The sequence below is a fragment of the Bombus flavifrons genome, chromosome 7 (assembly GCF_040668555.2).
Source record: "Bombus flavifrons isolate JBK064 chromosome 7, iyBomFlav1_principal, whole genome shotgun sequence".
Lineage (NCBI taxonomy): Eukaryota > Metazoa > Arthropoda > Insecta > Hymenoptera > Apidae > Bombus > Bombus flavifrons.
The window spans coordinates 14,590,398-14,610,639 of record NC_138448.1 but is presented as its reverse complement, the minus strand read 5'-3'; the positions used below and the strand labels follow the sequence as shown (position 1 = coordinate 14,610,639).

General features: G+C 37.0%; 1 protein-coding gene across 1 annotated transcript in view; it reads right to left on the bottom strand.

Moving 5' to 3' along the window:
* Positions 1 to 20,242, bottom strand: part of LOC138181961 (uncharacterized) — a 562,178-nt gene that overhangs the window by 139,753 nt on the left and 402,183 nt on the right. The window lies entirely within an intron of this gene.

Below are 20,242 nucleotides of genomic sequence, written 5' to 3'. Positions count from 1 at the left end.
GAAACTCAACCCTTCTAAGGGAATTTGCAATTTCGATTGCGCGGTGACATAATGCATAAAAAAGAGATCGCTTAAGCAGAAGTAATCTTTGAGGAATATAACACGACATAAACGATAACGACGCAGTTGGTCGAATTTCATGAATAAAGTTTCGATGTAAAATAAAAGACAAATTCCTCGACGAATCGCTTTGACCGTTGGAAAAGGAGGAAAACGGAAATTCTTAAATACGAATCGAGGAGTTTCGTCGATCGTTGCACGCGAAATACGTTCTCCAGTTCTACGGTTTAAAGTTCCGATCGAACTCGTTCGCATCGAAAACGATAAAAACGGATAAAACCGACGTTCATCGGCGCGAACGCAGTTCGACCGCGATAAACAAAACGGGAATCGTTCGTGGTTGGAACGGCAGTCGATAAATCGAATCGTCGGCCGTGCCGTTTTCAACGACCGATTAAATATTTATACCTGATACGCCAATAGCAATTTCAAGGCAGCCGTTAAGAAATTTTCCGCAATGGTATCGTTTACATTTTCTGATCGATACTGGAATCTTGAAATGTTGCTCCTGCAAATGTCGATTCCTTCTTCCCCTCGCTAGAATAGAATCGTTGAATATTAGTGGAGAAACAGACACGTCCATATGGTATAAATAAAACATCAATTTATCACAGAAATATCAATCCAGAAAGTTTTTCAAACCGCCACAGCCCGTAAAGATATATCGTTACTCTTGAAATCCATCGCACTCGACAATAGAAGTTTACTCTTCTTTAAGTTGATCATTTTTCAATCAGAAACTCCTACCCGATGCCTAATAAAATCAATTGAAAATCAACGAAACTTAAATTGATTTGCTTCGGTTCGTGAAATATTCTTTCGATAACGATAATATATATTGTTAAATATATGCTTGAACGTATTATTACGTTTGTAAATACGTCTCGGACTCATAAATGGCAATTCTGAAACGAATTAATTATTAATACGAATTATTAATAATGCGAAGAAAAATGTAAGTATATGCTATTTAAAAAACACAAAATGACTACTATTTTTTATGACAAAATGATACTTTCGGAATTTTATGTCATATTCTCAATAGGTAAGTTCTTCATTTGACACTAGTGTTGGAAACGTTTAGTCGTAAAACTATTAGATTCAGCTGAAATATCATTGCGATTGATTCGTGGACCATTCTGTACGTGTACAACAATTCATTCATTTATTACTAACAAATAAATTGATGCGTATGAATCGTTGACAACTCCCCTCTCTCGGGTGTTTGCCTTAAAACACTATCGAAATTTCCTTACACACGCCCATAAATCTTTGCTTCATTGCCGAACAGATTAGGTTCATGCACAATCCCGTATTCGATGCATTTCTGATAGTATGCAAATTTGAATTGCCACGATGAGCAAGGGAGGGTTAGGACACGGAGATCGACACTGAGCTTCGACGAAAACCTCTCTACCTGCCTCCGTTCCTCTGCCGGTTTCTCGCCATAAACTATGAGCCGTATCGATGCCATCCGATTCTCAACTCGAAGCCCCTCGGATCGGCCATTACGATCCATCTGACCTCTCTCAATGCAAGCTTATAACGTCTTTGTTTGCGTAGACCGGTCGCGATTATTCAGTGTGGACATTGCGCTATTGTGCGTGATCCCACGACAAATCAGCTTCGAAACATAACGGGCACAGCTCGTAAAGTTTTACAACCCTTACATTGTTCGAAGAATTCGAAAAGTGAGGAAAAGTTAAGGAAGATTTAATTAGAATAAGACCTTTCGCCATCTATAAACTTCTGTCTTGAGTCTTGTCGCTGCTGAATTTTTCGAGGAAATTTGCTCATAGCACTACGTAACATTCTCCGATCGATAAATATCAGAAATCTGCAAAAGTACGGCGATGTGAGACGGCGGTGTTGATGTGTGCAGCAAATGAATTAGAAAGTAGGAACAACAGGAGAATAAAAAATGAGAACGTCAACATAAATGAAAGGAATTGGCAATCTAGCGCCGATCGACGACAGTTAGGGAATACTATCATAACTTTTGCCTCTGAAAATACAGCGCAGAGAACGTCCAATAAACTTAATCCCATCGCGATATCTAACTTCGATAGACGTCTACGGAAATTTTAATTCGATTAGAAACGTCGCAGTCGAGAGTTAAGCCGAAAGTCGGTATTTAACGTAGAATCGAGTTAGGGAGTTTTGTTTAACTCACTTATAGTTTTCAAGCGAAAGGCTTCGCTACGCTTATATTTCCGCGTGTTTCACTTACCGTGCATTTTCAACGCATGCAGACGTTTCGTATACTAATTTTTTACTAATCTTGTAATTTCCATATACGTTCGAAATTGGTTCCAAATATTCTCCAATGTTATCGTGGCGATAACGAAACTTCAAAATGTTTCGTATAACACATATGATACGTTCGCAAAATGTTTCTATAATTGTTCGAACGTTACTACGGTACAGCGTAACTTTCGTGTTTTTCTACAGTTCTGTCTCTTTTTCTTTCGATTGCTTCCTCGATCTTTCGCCTTGCTTCTCGCGGATGCTGGTCGAGTTCCATGTTGAAATATTTCTCGTTCTTCATGGAAGTCTGCAACGCGTGTTTTCGATCACAGTCACGAACTCGCGAGTTGTTGTTGACCATCCTTGTCCATCCTCGGCTTGGTCGAGGAACGTACGTTCGGAGAGACTTCTTGGAGTCCATTGACGTTGAGTTACATCGGCTACGGCACGAGATTTCGATGGTTATTGTGCTCGGGATTGCTGGCACGCCGCTGGCGCAGTGAGAAAGTGGAATTCGATGTTCGAGCGAGCTTGAGGCTTGTGTGCACTTGTGACGGAATGAGATCGCGGGAACGTACACAGGAAAACCAACTTTTCTTCCTTTTTCTTATACATTGGATTTTTGTTTCGTCTTACTTTCACATATGATTCGATAGAATTTAAAGAGAAACGCGCAGTAGAAGTTTGATTATCGGAACACCGACTAATGGAACGATCAGATCATTGTCGGAACGTTATACTAATTTTTTACTAAACTGTTAGAATTTAATCTTGAAATTAAGATTAATAAACTGTGGAAGACACAATGTGTGTATTGAAACAATATTATATGATTTTTATTAAACAAAGTTATAGTAAAATACAAGTAAACGCTATGAATGTTGACAGTTGGCTGGTTATTCTCAGACTGACTAAGTGATCCATGGCCCTTGGAAAGATTTTGAATCCCCACTCTCTATACAGTAATGAGTGTGACCTATGTGGATGTCTTTGTGGCGGCACGTGTCACGGAACCTTCCAGCAGCTTCGCGATGCAAAGCGCTATGCCATCAAAGCGCGACACCGACGTGCCGAATGTTCCGTCCATATCCTTATACTTCTTCCGCCGAATTCTCGGAAGAGCATGCACGCGCTAGCAGCCGCGGTACATCTAACGAACGCACGCTAGTGGGGATAGCGCTGGGCGACAAAGGGAATAATCCGATCGGTCGATCACTTCATCTGTACGCGATTAATATCGTTGTATTCCAACATAAACACATATTTGAAGTAAATATCTTCCAACTTTCCTATACACTCTCGCTTAAAAGTTTAGATTGTGTTAGGGTTACTATTTTTTCACTAATGGAACTGTAATTGATTATAAATATTTATAAATGACGCTTATAATATTTCTGTATCTCACAAAAATTTAGGAAAAAATTAGTCTCATTTAGAAAGTTAGAAGTATTCCAAACATTCTCAAAGTGTAATTAAATAAAAGAAAAACAGTGTAACTAATGTGTATGGCATTAAATTTTAAAATTGCTATTCCCATAGCCACAATGTAAACTACAGAACGTGTGACGTATCGTGTTTCTTCCTATGAAAAAGTAGAAATGAAATCAATAAGAGGGAAATAGACAAAAGTAGGCTATTCGATGAGGACTCAATGCTGATCACGTAGCAAGCTACAGGATACGGTCACCGTAGATTTTGCGAGCGATAAGCTTATCCTTTAGGAATAATTCTCAGCAGCAAGATCCGAGATCTGCTCGTAGACTCGTAAATCGCCTTTGGCGCCACGGATTTCCTTGCGCAAGCTCGAGTTTCCGAAGCTGAACACGGGGCAGAGCTTCGAAGGGTTCCTTCTGAAAATTCCTAACGTCTTAGGGTGCCGGACACAGAGAATGAAATAAATAAAAACGTGGACCGTGAGGAGAATTAGCAATAAAGATCGATGAATAATTGATACTCCAGCTGGAATAGCTGCTCCAAGCTAGATTATCCCGTTCGTTCGATCCAGATTGAGATTTAAGAATCGTTGTGAGTCGTTTGAATTGTTCGTACTGTTCGAATTGTACGCAATAGTCGATACTCGTACGATACAAAAGTCAAAATCTGCGGAAGCTTTGTGTCTCATTCTTGCAATAGTCAACCCTGCGACGATTCTGTAATTTTTATATTCCAGTTTTGCTCTCATTTTAACAAATGAAAAATATTTGTGATATTTTAAGATGTTTAATATGAAACTAAAATGGGAAATCATGCACATACCAATTACGATCGTCTCATTTCGCTCAAAGTGCCAAGATACTTTTTAACGCCAGAGAAATATAATTTTGATCAAAAGTAACTGAAAGAATGTAGCAGGATTAATAAATTATCCGTTTTTGATCGGAATTCGATCACTATTTTTAGAATTCTTTTCCAAGAAAATAGATTATCAAGTAACTCGTAACAATACATAATATTACTCAGCGTCAAGTAGAAAGTGTATTTCAGGTCTTTCCACACGATGTTGTGTACAAAGACGTAAAATAAAGATGCTCTTACATCTTTCATTGTCAGGCACGCGGTTCAATGGCAGCGCCGAACAGACAGAGATGAGAGAAAATGCAAGAAACGCGACGAGACACGAAGAAAATGTTAGCAGGCAACGAGTGTCTGAAAACGCTGACGACTGGCTCTCTTACCCTTTCAAGGAGTATCTTCCTTGCGCAACGAGCCGGAAATTCTTGAAAAGGGTTCCAGGCGAAAGTGTCATGGAATGCAATGTGTAAATCTACGATAAGATCTGCTATGCGGGAATGTAGTGTGCAATCTACAATAGAATGTGGTATCACAGGTTAGAATTGTTGCAACTGTAATCAAGCTGTCTTCTTGTTTTCATCGATAACGACCAATTTTCATATATTTGTGGCAAATATCAAATAAAGTTTAACATTTCTCTTCGACCATATTAATTTCCTACAGCATTTGGCGTTGTCTCGTTGCACCGAATTAATTCTATTCTCGAACGAGGAATTATCCTAACTTCAACAGTATAATAATTAAACAATAAATGTTTTTTACAACAAAATCACTCCCCAATCTTCAACACGTTCTTCGTCAATCCAATCGGTTCAACTTCCGTTCACCTGTTTGTTTGCACTCTGTGATGCCTAGAAATAAATTGGCCGAGCAATAACTTGAGCTATTTGTTTCTACAATTTGCAAGCGTGACTACCATCTAAGAGTCGCAATAAAATCCATCTTCTTCCTGTCCACGCTCCGACCATCTCCTTTTGCACGCCACGATCTTTCTTTTTGCTTCTTCCTCTCCTCGTCCTTCATTTCCTCCTCTGACTATAAAACCATCTCCTTCCTGTACTTTTACTTGTGTCTGTTTTCCCTCAGCTACTCGTACTTCCTCTCTTTTTCTAGTATACGCGTCTGCTCTTTTTCCCGTATTCAACAGACTGTCTCAACACGCTGGGCGTTTGCCAATGCGAGAAAGAAAATTAATTGTTTCTCACTGTGAACGCTAACGGTAAGGTCCACCTTCTCGTCAGAGTTTCAGCATCCTGGTACCCCTTAAGTTCGTCGTATCTATCCCTCGACCAATCTACGTCCTTGCTCTGTCCCGTCCGACCGAAATTAATCGCAAAGGGGGCGTGCAACTTATTTGTTTGGGACAGTTCGATTCGCCGGTGACGAAAAAGCTGCTTAACTAAAGCGTGCAAGGGGTTGCAGGAGGGTGAAATATTAGATACGTCCGAGAAAAAAAAAGAAGGGCACAGGAAACAGAATTTCCAGGAAATTGTTCGCTTCGAAATTAAATTCAGTCCGGTATCCGGGCATGGGATTAATCGTAGAAGTAAAGGAATTAAACGATTGGACGTGTGAATCATTGTTGTCTGTTACCGTGGCGGGAAATTAATTAACGACGGTATAAGAAATAACGGAGTACAAGGTAGAAGGTGTTTCGAGCCATAAATAATCTCATCTCACCTGACTTTTATCGGGTAAAAGGTCAAAGCAAGCGATTCGTTATCAATTATGCTAAAATTAATTCATTAACATATATTGCTATTGACATATATCCACGCATTCGATTATTCTCCACAGAATTCAATCCTATTATGGAATTATGAATAAAAGAGTCTGCTATAATTTTATCATTTTTCATCATTCGTCTATGCATAATAGAATATTCCGAGGCATGAAACCCTTTTCTCAAGGATACGCGACGACTAGACTGCGAATTTTTATGCATATTCCTGGGAAATTCAATGTATAAAATATGTAAAAATATATAAAATATTCAAAATATATTTCTCGTTATACATATGTATATAATGCATGACACTATACGACATTTGGTAGATAAAACAATTTTCTGCCCAACTCCTATTTTTTAACTATATTCGTAAAACTATGGATTTGCATAAATCCGTATTTATATATTCATATCATTCAACATACTGTAAATTTGCATAAATGTTTCGATTCCTTGGTTGATTTGAACTTCAAGTTTCGTTTATCATTTTATAACGATTCGTTGTTCCACTCAATTTGTCGTTAGTCGAACAGAGATTTCGCCCCCGCGAAACTCCGGATCGAAACGATAATGAAATCGATCGATGAACACTTCATGTAAAACCTGCAGCGGCGTCCTCTTTGTGACTGAAGTCGAGTTCCGCTTAACGCAGCTTCCTCTTGTGGTTGCTCGAGCAGAGGAAAGGTCCTCGATCGCTTTCTCTCGCGGCACAAGGTGGTAATGAGACTCCGTCGCTGCCTTCGTTACTACCTTAACAGAAACTCCTTTGTGAGCGAAATAAAACTCGACTCGACTCGCCCCTCCTTTACCGGTGTCGCGCCACGTTCCATCACGTTCAAGCTTCGAAGAAGTGGTAATGGCTGCCACCGTTCTTCTACTTTCCTCCCGTTCCTCGTTACCAGGGAAGTCACGATGTTACGGGACAACGAAGAGAAGAGGACACGACTAGGCGAAAACGAATCGATTGAACCTATATCGATACAATAGATCACGTTAACTCGATCGAGGATAATTCACTTCCGAGTTGTTACACTTTCCTCCTATAGAAGCCACTATCTTGCTAATCATTATAGGCAGCTGTAGCTATAGGATCCGGTTAATGTTGATCGAATTTAACCTTTATTCATTTATTTCATATTTTTTATTCTTTAATTTGATTAATTGTAGGAACATCGATGAACGAAGAGAAGCGGAATGAGCAGTCTTATCTCTTCCAAAAAATCAGAACAATAACTATAAACGTCGTATAATTAGTAACGTATTAGTCCATATTCGTTATACGAATGCCGATTACATTTTATTTCTCTAACTGCATACATAAAAGTTTGAATGTACACGAACATATTTATGTATGGTTGTGTACACCTACGTGCACGAATTTAACGAAATAATATATAAAATCAAGTTTGCGGTACTAGTATAAACAAGTTAGCGTACCAGTATTCCAAATAAACTGGACACACCAAACTGGTAGTACGAACAAACATTTGTTCTACAGGCAACTTAAATATTTTAATTATACATATCCTTTGAGGAGAACAAATATGTTTGAAGTCTATAGGAACTAAAAGTACGATGTTGACTATGCTCGTTTCAACGAATAAATCGAGTTTAATTAATACCTTAGTAATAAAATATTATTGCAACGAGAGAAACACAAATAACGATGCTATTTCATAATTCTCTGGTAAAACGAATTTTCATATTTATAAGCAATAATTTCGTGGTTAATCCACGCAAAGATCCAAATTGCGTATAGTACCTATACGTAAAAACTTAACGAGCCCATACAGTACCACGAATGAGTAATGGAGTCAATAGAGTTTCGTATTGTTTCATCTAAAATCCCTACGAAAAATATACTGAAACCATATAATAAAATTTGAATACAGGAAGTTGTAGATAAATCCTTCATTTACATTTTGTATGTATTTTTAATCTGCCTCGATGCAATAATTTCTGTCGTGAATGAACGTTAAATAGCGATACTTTAATTTCTTTCGCGCGTTACAATATCAATGAAATATTGTCAAATCTACTTTAACTAAATTTTATATTTGCCATTTTCACATAAAATAAACGATAATTATCTCTTATAACCGGGTTTATCTTAACAACCACTAGAAAGGTAAACGTGCTATTAAATTTCAGGAAGTTTTTGCAATTAAAAATCGTACAGCGTAAAAGTTTCGTACGAGTTATGCATTTTTGGAGAAGATACTTCAACGTAACATCATATCGTTGTTGATATGATTCTTCTTCAAGAATAAAGAGACCCATTAGAATAGAATTCTTCATATTTCTCTGAAAATAGAACCCACTTTAATTCAGAGATATTCAAGAGCATTGAATTTCATAATCGTTACACTTTTTACGATTACGTTTACGTATTCCTTGTAATTTGTGTTTCCTTTTATAAGGGAATCTCTATCGTTTTATTTTGCATCGTTTCTCGCGAATCTCGTCGAAAAAAGGAACTCCCTCGAGTTAAATGCATTTGTATCAAATTCCACCAGTCCCAGAATCCTGTTATCGTTCGGATCTCTATGAATTGTAAATTTATTCAATGACCGCGCTCTCCTCGTCGCTGCCGCAAACGAAGCAGGCATTATTTTAATAACTTCTCGTACCTTTGGAGGGAAATAGCAGTTTGGAAGATTATCTTCGCGACGAAAAGGTATATTTCTATAGACGGCAATAACTTCATCTTTTTCCATACGCATTTCAATATCTTTGGAAATTGATGCTTCCTTTATTACGCTTCAAATGATCCGTTTTATTAAATTGTAAGTCACTTACTATTGTTGATATTACGTACGATGAATAATAGCTTGTTATAGGTACTAACGACAAATGAAAACGCACGAAGCACTTTACACTGGTTGTTTGTCACAGTTTTCCTAGTATTTCCTGTATGTAATCTTGAAATATTTCGAGCGAAAGTTAGTCGCTTCTAAGTTGGAAATAAATCGCAGTAATAAAAATAGCCAAAATATATTTTTCTTGATAACGAATCTTCATAATTTTCCCATTTTATATTATATAATTTTTTATCTAGCATCGAAGATTATTAAAGAAACTCAATCGCCACACAAAGATATTTTCCCCCAGATAACCTCGTAAGAAAATCATCCCAATGTGTAATAAATTTCCTTGTTAACGCGAGAGTTTTCCACTATCCACTGAGCTTTCTAACCGATTACGAACAATAAACTTCGACAAACCGAAGTTTTAAAACTCTCAAAGTGTTTTACACACTTTAATTGTACCTACATTGTTTGTTACTTTCTTCGATGCTCAACGATTCGAAGAAGCCTTTATCAAACGTTGGCCGTTTGTATTTTTCATCAGAACGATTGCTTCCCTTTAGCGAGTTTCCAACCATTCGCGGAAAATCAAATCCTCACAACTTGAATTGGACTGCGTCTCCCGGTGCTCTTCGCAGATATCATTAATTTATGAGAAAACTTAGTTCCTGTTTACGTTTCTTTTCCTACCAGAGCTGCAGCGGCCGAGCATAGACTCGCCGCAAATAATATAGAAACTTCCATCCTCCGGGGAACTCGTGGAAATTATATTTTATAGTCCGGATCAGGAGATCCACTCTTCGACGTAATGAAACTCGTCGACGAATTATCAAGCGTTTCTAGAACCCATAGTTATCAAAATATTCCTTTATTTTACGAATCAAAGTATAATCGAACAGCAGCATTCGACCTTTATAACTCGTAAATTATTATTATTCGTTTTATGAATTAGTTATTTTTCATTATCGATATATTGTAGGAGGAACGTAGGTCTGTTTTATCATCTACTATTTATCAATTTTAATGAGTAAATGGAAAAAATTCCATTATTATAACGGATTTACTGTAAAACTAATTGTAAACCTCGGACTTTCTTGCATATGAATACCGCAAGAAAGAAAACATGATATTTTTTCATATGAAAGCAACGTTAAAAATCAATACTTTGTCAAGCAATCATATGTGACCACTACTGCCGTCTCATTAAACGTTGTGATGTTTTTTTTTGAGAATATATGTATTAAAAATATTAATGTTGTTATTTCTATACTCAGAGGTAGGATCACAATAGTTATTATTTTATTGAATGGATAAATCTATCACACCGTTCTGAGCCAAAAAAACCTTTGTTGCACGCGCTTACAAAAACTAGGAATAAAAACAAAAAAGCATCCTAAGCCTATCGATTAAATCTATCGATTAAATCTATCGATTGTAACTAGGATTATCTTCTAGTTACTATTTCTTATAACTAACGCATCTGCATATGGGTGGTGAGCACGAACTCACGTTGTCATTTTCAACAATTAATGTCAACTGTCTGAAAATTCTCCGACTAGTAGAATCGTTTACAATATGAAACATACGTAACAGACAATAATAGACGATACATAATAGACTATATAATCTAAATATCACTAAGATCCTAGGACTTAATCATGAGATAAAAATCATGAGATCCTAGGAATAATCATGAGATTAAATAGCCTTTTGCTCGATGGTATCACTAGTTATCAGACACCCTGTATATTGAATGAAAAAGAACATTGTCCATCACTTTTGATACTGGAATCTCGTTTTTACGAACCAATTAGGTGATATCTCTTACGATGTAGTCAACGTCGACTTCCTCGTTTATGGGATACTTGGCCAAGGAACAGACCAGTTAACGGGAAGTGGGCTTTAACTTTGGACGCTTATGGATGCACAACGAGAAGGGTGGTAGGAATTCCGGGTTACGCGTAAATCGTCGAACCTGCGGTCGCAGGTGGTTACGAAAGTGAGAACGAGGTTGCCTGGTCGAAAGGTGTACAAGGATACCACAGGTTGTCACACAATGGCTTCTACCTTATCTATAATATGCATGCGATCGTATTTCCACAGACTTGGAGAACGCGCGAATTTATCAGAAGTTTAGGAAATGGCTAGGTAACGTACGCGTTATCGAGAACTCGCGTTGTTTCCGTAATTAATGGAACGGATATCGTTTCTGCAACGAAAAATCAACTGCTCCAAGGAGAGAAGATCAACCACAGAAAGTTTAAAGTATAAGCTTTTAGCTCTTTATATCTGAACTTTAGGAGAATAACAACAGAAACGATGAATTGATTGATACCAGCACAGTGATAGAATAATAAAATAGAGTAGCGGGCATGTTGAGAATTGTGGATCTTAATCGCTGAAATAAAAGTAAAGGAACACTAATGTTACACTTAGAATTCATATTAAAATAGTTTTAGATTTATTTAATAAACGATTTCCAGGATATTCGTCGATATACATTCGCACGCGTCTCAGCACTCTCTTTGTCTCAGCATCTTCCATACCACACTGCCGACGGAACTTCCACACACTCATATTCGTATACGCGCGTCACTACTACGCGGCCAATCTTGTCTGGCACATAAAATTATACATATCTCAATAAGACAAGAGAAAGTTTCTAAAATATGAGGCACATAGGTAATTTTATAGATCGAAATTGTACGTGACAACGATAAAGAATAAATAGAACGTATAACTATAAAGTGCTGGTTGAAATAATGAAAATGAAGTTTACTGGTATTCATAGTGTTTTAATTTTAAGCTTTCTTTTGTTCGACGCTGTACGTAGAGCTGTACAATAATAAGTAAATGAAATGGAATGTAATATTACTACGCGCGTGAATATGCGATTTCTAATTGGCAAGTATCGTTGCAAAGAATAAATAAGTATTCACAGTGATAAGATCTGAGATACCGAGATAAACAGTTCGAGAGATAAATAGTGAACAATTTTAAAGAATAAACGATTAGATAAGAACAGAAACAAGCAGACGACCGGATCCAAAAATAAAGAGAGGCCATCGCGAAGGTTTCAACGTGCGTAAACGCAAAGCACCGTAAAGATAAGTGAACATAACGACCAAGTCGTATCCATATTTCTAGAGAGCAAAGGTGGCAGAGAGTGGGCTATGTAAAACACGGCAATACGAGTAAAAGTAACCACACGACGAGGATGGGCCACGATGTAAATTTCAAAATGTACGGGGAACGTAAGCGCGAAAGGATACGGAGGTAAGTAAACACGAAGTCTCGAGACCAGCACGAGCGCACCAAATGGCAACTCATGAATGTGCATCGACGACAGATGAAGTAAAACTGCCTGTTCAAGACAGGGTAAGGACATTTACATGAAAAGATTTAAAGTACCAGCAGGAATGTACCAGTGAAGTTTGTGCTAATTAAAATGAACATGAGAAAGATAGCGAGGGTCGTCGTACTGTCGCTATCTTCAGAATGGAGACTATACTACTGTTGATAACAGTGGTATTAAAAGATGGGCATTTGTAAAGGTGTGTTTCAACGTTAGAATCAGATCATAGACAACGCGGTATTTCTTTCCTCGATACTACGATGTAAAATAAATTGTATAATAATTTGACGATTTGACTCATGTACATGTAATACAAAAATAATTTCTAGTTCTCAAAAAATACTTCCATTATATAATAATTTACAAAATTATTGCTGTATTTTGTAATAAAAATATGCAAGCGAAGAGGAAGTTCGGGGAAATGTAAAAAATAAAAGGAATGGAAGGTAGGGGGAGGATTTCAAAAGCACTGCGTATCGACAAGACTCTCAATCACTGTCAACAAAGCAAACATATACGCCACTAGCAGAGCAATTAATATATTCATAAATCTCGGTAATCGTGGAGATACGAGTTGATAGCTCGATAATTAATTTCAGTCTGTTCGTGCTGGCGCGTGTTCACGTATGATAATTCTGTTCGCCTTATTAAAGATCCGCCTGCACGAAAGGGGACGGAACCAGCGAACGAAGCGAACTCAGACTATAAACTGAGAAGGGAGAAAGAAAAAGCGAAAGAAAAAGGAACTTGATGTTTAAGAACTGGAAAACGCGTTGCTTACAAGTAAAATAATATTTCCTTTCGGATGCTCTCTGTTCTTCTCCTGCGATTCCTCCCTAACTCTTCTTGTGTCTTTCCATTTTGCCTTCCTCTTTTTCTCTGTCTTTTTTTCTTCTCTGCAGCGTCTCTGGCGCGGAAGAGCTCGGCGAAGCGCAATATTAATCAGAGCTCAATAGGTCGAACGTCTGAGCCTGCATCAGGAAACGTTCGTCCAATCGGGCTGAAAGCATTCTCGTTGCACGAGATACTTTCCAACGGTCTTCCTCGTCGTCCTGCTGATGCAACGCTGAACTCGCCATCGAGGCTGCCACACACGAATTTGCATAAGGCATTCGTCGGCTGAACCGCTGCACCTAGCGATTTCGCTTGACCACACCTGAGCCTCCAAGATCGACCGAAAATTCGTCGATTATTCCGCCGCGTATGTTCGCGAATCGCAGACGTAGGAAATTACGCTACTTTTGCTGGACGTTTTCGCTGTGTTTGGAAACTCTGAATTCGACAAATTCGAAATCGTTAATGGAATTTGGAGAGTGATTACAAAGCTTCTTTGCGAGGGTCGTAGCTGTAAGAAATTTTATGAAACGCTCTACAAATTTTTGTACCTATTATTGTTTATCCTTCTGTAAGATTTTCTGTGAAAATTTGAAGAAAAGCTTGGAAACAATCAAAGAATTTCGTTTTTAGGCTTCTCTGACAAGCTGTCTTTGCTGTCTTTAATCCTTCCATCAGGAAGCACCAGTTTCGAACTTGACACAATTAATTCAAGAAAGGAATCGTAAAGTCTCGTTTGTCAATTGCAAAGTTGAATGTTCTGTATCGTTTGTATTCTTACAATGATCACGAGTCAGTATGTTTCCCAAAACTTCTATTTAATATTATTATTCTTATTTGGAGAAACTCAATATAAAATAATTTCAGATACTTTTTCCAAGCGAAAAAATTATAGATATAAATATATAGTAGATTGCAATTAACATTCTTCGCAATAAACGGATAGATGTCAAAGACACAGAAACGCCATTCTTAGACAATTTACACATTGAGACGTTGCATTTAATTCTATTTTATCGTTATTGAAATTATCGAAGAGAACGTTATTAAAGTTTGAAAAATATTACATAAAATTGTAGAATTTCCACAGTTATCCCGTCCCAAAAAGGTATCTCTGTTATTCGAGTTTGTAAAATCTTTCGAGAAGAAATTATCCACACGTAATACACGTAACCATCGTGTCGGCTCAAGATACATTACCCTCGACATGTTTTATACTCTCTCATGTTTGTATATTTTTTAGGCGTCATAGATCACGAATTTCTTTCCTGCAAATAATATTTCTCTGGTAAGCAAATGCGGTTTGGTTTCAGAAGTTCGGCCGAGAAAAAGCACTTTTTCTCTTTCACCAACATCGGTCGTGTATACAGCGGCGCAATCTAATGGGCTGCATATATCAAGGACTCGAGCGAAGCTCTAGCTCACGTGTCCGCTCTAATTTTTCACAACGGATTTCGTCGACACCTTTAAAAGTACTTCTTCCTCTTCGTGAACATGGACACGGGATCCTTATTCATCCTATAAAATATCATATCGCTTTGTTTTTATTATCTGTATTATAGAACAATTCCTTCCAATTTTCTTATACCAACTAGGTCATTTAATACGTAACGTAATTTTTTAACCGTTGTCATACCCAGTCGTATATCTTCCCTCGTTCTTTACAATTTTTCTTTCCATTTCTCAGTTTTCTATTTTCTTCTTATAAAATTCCAATCTTCATGAGTTCTATTATTTTCAATTCAACGCTCAGGAGGCATATAACTCTTACTCGTGAAAGTTGCTGCAAAAGTTGTGTATACAGTCAGTCATGAAAATCTTCGTACACTCGGTAATAAGAGTTTCTTTAGTAAAATAAAATTTCAAGCGAAGTTACAGTATTCTATACCAAGTGGACCACATTAAACCAGTCTTCATAGTCTTTCTCGACTAATAGGATTAACATCGTTGGAGCTGACTTCCTATATCGAATGATTGTCTAAAATCATGTTGTCAAACTCAATGATTTATCTTCATGCAAAAAGAATTTGAAACAATAAACTAGATAACGGCGTGTGTTCTCGTGTATATCGTTTTGCCAAAAGATGTAATTTCCAAATTTAAGCTTTCTACAATTCGTGATTAAAATCCCGTGGATCTCTAGAAATAGTAAATACGTATGTGTGTGAAAGCTAATGTAAAATCACGTTTCCTCTTCTTCGTCCTTTATTTCCAACTACTGAGAAAAGAAGATATAGAAGAAGCTCGAAGCGAAATCAAAGTTTAATGATGTTTACTCCGAGTCTATTCTGAACAAGAATCGTTTCTGATTCAACGTTTTCGATGATCGTCATCTCGCCGTTGCGTCGTGTCGTTGATCACATTTTTCAACGACGAGCGCGGCGCGGAGTCTACAGATTGGCCTGTTAGAGACAATTTTCTCGCCGGTGGCTCTTGCTGTGGCAGGCTAACTAACCGGCTGCATATTTCAAATTGTTTCTCGGTTGTTGCTACGACAAGCAGAGTAATGGCTAGCTGGGTCAAGCCGCGTGGCTGGCCTTTAACAGCGATAATAAAGCTCGACGTTCCACGGGCAATAAGGATACTTCATGCAAATCCGTCGACATGTTTTTCCATCCCTTCTTTCGCCATTTCCCATTTCTTTACGACGGCGTACACGCCAAAAACACTCCGTTGGCATTCGTCGAATTAATCCTCGAAACGAGACACCGGGCGTTTCGCGAAAGTTTCACGGAAGGCCAAGTGGTTTGGACGTTGTTGTGAGTAATTAGAACAACGGCTGGAATTTTCGCGATACGCTGGAATTTTTGTCGTAAATCACCGTGAAAGAAGGATCACATTCTACGTTAGGTTTCTGATGAATTACAATCTGCTCATAAATATAGGGAACACATAGGAAACAGTACGATCGAGCTTGTGGGTTTGTAACTTTTTAATTAATGAAACAAACTGCGTAATCAAAATTCTAGTTACTAAATATTGCTGCAACATTTCATTTATTTTATCTTTTTCCTGATGGATGCAAGTCATGTTATTACGGTAGAACGAAGCTGATTGAGTTGGTTGGTTTATTAGCTACTTGATGTTCAAGGCAGGTTTTCATTAAAATATGCGGATGTTGGAGACGAAGAAAAGAGATGCGTATATTGCCCTTTGTGGAAAATACGTACAATCGACTTTAAAACGAACGGTGCTCATTAGCGAATTCGTTATCTTCTAAAGCGAATCAGAAAATCTACCTTTGTGAAAAGAGAGCCTTTAAATTTGCCTATCGTCTCTGTGGAAACTTACCTTAGGCTAATTTCCATTGAAGCAGAAGGCTTTAACGAAATTAATGATCGTATTTGGTCTGAGTGATACGAAATAATTAGAACAATTTTTTCCGTAAAGAATTTCGAGAAAGATAACTTCTTAAATAATACCGTTGTTCGTACACGTGATTTTTGGTAGCAATTTTGTTTTTTAAAATCGTTAAAATTCCTTCTGTTTGTTGAAACGAGATTGAGACTCGAATATAAAAATTTGAGTAGCAAGTTTAAGTATTCTCATTTATTCTTTAATTTCACCCATAAACATAATATGATATTTATTTGTTAAATTATTTAGAACATGTTATGCGTTATAAAATATAATTAAATAGCATAATAGCAAAAAATCACAAGAATTATTTGAAACAATCTATCGTAGAATAAGATGTTTCTACGATATTTAAAATTAAAGAAAAATTCCTTTCCTATCAAAGGTTTCCAAAGAAAGACGCAAAGTCACGATTCTCACATTTGTATGCAAACATACTTTTACTTGCAAAAAACTTACAAATAATTCGAAGGAAACGTGAATCTATTTTTTGACGTCTTGTTTTACACTAACAATAAGTAGAATTTAACTTCTTCGGATTAGACTTCGCGTTACGTGCCTCGAAAATCGCATCGCGAATCAAAATCGCGAGTTGCCAAATTAATCATCGATGTCGAAAAGTCTGAATAACTGGCTTATTCATTTTCAATGCAAATGTATCAAAATGACCGATAGTCCTTAGAAGTGACTGATTTCTATGGTTCTGAAATTGCGGCTTGAATGCCGCCAGGCACTCCCGTACGTAATTTATCACGCTGCTTGACGCATTTATCGGTCTGGTGATTTAAAAGATACGAGCAATGATAGCTAATGGCTTCCGTAAAGCGGCGATTAGCCAAAGAACGATTTCGATTCGCGAGAAATAAATCCAACTTGTTTAAAACAACGCTGCGATTAAGGGCGAAATCGAATGCAAATTCTGCCGCGTTTCGTCTTCATTCCGGTATACGTTTAACCTAATTTTGTCATCGCTGCAACTAAGTTGTAAATCCATTTCCAAGTTACTTCGATTGCACGAGCGATTTATCAAACGCTTTTATGTAAAAATAAATTAGCGTTTCGTATTTGAAGTTCAGGCGATTAAATTCGTCGCTGTAAAACTTTATAACAATTCATTGAAACGTATACTTTTAGACAAAATTTCCGAAGTACTATAATATCTTCGTAATACTAGTAATCTGCAGAAATGTATTTCGTAGTAGCATTTTGCATATTGGCTCTGGTTTCGAAGATACGAAAAGCAATCAATATTACATATACAGTTTAAAGGTGAAATGCAACAATTAAAATTTAATTAAACACTGTGATATAACAAACTTACACCATGTACAGCATCATTGTAATAGGTGTTCCTTTCCTAGGGAAAAGTCTGACGTATTATTTTATGGAGAAACTGAAAGAGAAGTTTCGTGAAAAGCTCTGCGACAATAATATAATAATAATAAGATGAAAAGACGTAGTAATTTTAAAATCGAAGTAAGAAAGATAGAAACTGACTTGTAAATTGTGAATGTAGCGATAGTTTCTCGACTCAAGTGATAGAACAGCATTAACGTTAATTAAACGTCGCCTAGTTGCGAGAATTATGGAATAAAATCACGATATTACGTTCTATATTGAATAATAAATCAACTGTGACAAGTAACAATTTAATATCGCTATATCAGCAGTTTATATGAATACGTTTAAGGCATCCTCCTCTTAGCTATGAAACAGATTTATTTCCGTGGCAACAATATTTTATACGTAGACCAATAAATCGTAACTAAATTGTACTACTTCCGAAAGTATAATAATTTCGTTGCTTTACGACGCGAGCGTACGGTAATTAAAATGAATAATTCATAAAATACATATAAATTGAATAACGTATTTCATTCTATACGTTAAACACATATTTCGTAGGAATTATTCGAGAAATTCACTTGCATACAGCTACCTTTGATTAATAAAACGGTAGAGTCATAGTGAAGGATTCGTTTCCATAATTTTACAAACCAAACATCTAATTTTCGAAAGTTCTTGTAAAATATATTATTAATATAACATTTTTCTCAGCACTTGATAGTAAATCTTCGTATAAATTTTCATCAATTTCTTTGCATTCCTGTTTTAATAGCTAAAGAAGGATACTTCTTTCTACTTCATAAATTCAAAATAATCATCTCGTACAAATTATCAGCTGGTACTTTTCTTAAAACAGCAATTGCTGTAGCAAAGGCTGTCCGAAGCGAATCATTCGAGAGGTTTCAATGATTTGGTAATATATCAAGCAATTTGACGCGTCCATTAACGGAGTTCCACAGAAGACCCTAATTTCCGACAGCAACGTCGTACCGCCTTTACCGCTAGCCAATCATCCCACCATCGTACTTTCCCTTTTTCAACCTTGGTTAGATTGAAAAAGAACGAACCTGTTACCCTTTTTGTAGCCCAGGAAAACCTGGGTCCCTTCTTAATAAGCATTTTACCCCTTAGTTCTTGTTTTTCGCCATTTCCCCCCTTCTTTTTTTTCGAACGAACCTCACCCTCCGATCGCGCCGACGAGAATGTCCCCAGCTAATTTCCCCTACGACTGGGACTTTAAACGATCGGATTTGAGTTTTAAAAATTGGCTAAAAATCACAAGATATTTACCGTGAACGTATATATACAACGCGAGGAACCATCTTAAATAGGTATATAATAAACAGACTGAGAATATTTATGCAAATTCATATTTTTATCAATATAATTCAAATTCATACTTCTATGATCATAATTAAAATTCATATTCTTATGAATATAATTAAAAGACAGAAGATATATATAGGTAGAGAATTGTTTCACTTACTAAATATTATAATATTTTTCCATACTGTGTATATTCCGTATGTTTTCGAACCTGCCTATGAATTTTCCACCGATGCATAAAAATCTGCAGTCTATTCGTTTCTAGCGTTCCAGATATTCTTGATAACGGAGTGAATTCAGGAAAAAATATACAGTGGCTCGTGAAAGTATTACAACACTTAGGGAAAAAACTATTGCTTAGTGCAAAAGTGTTACGGATGCGTTGTACGAAATTTGTTGAAATAGTTATTTCCCTAAGCGTTCTAATACTTTCACGAGCCACTGTATATTTTCTCCTGAATTCACTCCGTTATCAAGAATATCTGGAACGCTGTACGTCGTTCTACAAGTGGATCGTCATAGATCAAGCGATCTCGAGTAGAGTATTGTAAATGTTTCACCAACCCAATTCATCGTTATCTATCGTCGAAAGTGCACTGGGTTGTTGTTGTTACTCGACAAGTTCGCGTATTAAATTGTTCGTTTCGTGCCACTGTTTTAAGCATTACGATTCCAAACGTTACCATAAATTCTGAAAACCGTGCTACGAGGTGCAGTCGCGCACTCCTTCGGGAACCATTGTACTACTCGTCTATTTTGGTACTACGAATGCGCAGGTTCAAGTAGTATCGCCTAAGGCTGCTTTTAAATTGTTTATTTCACTGCAGCCCACTTGCACGGAATTTATAGATCGTCGTTACTCGTCAACATTTAAAAGCGAACCTTCGA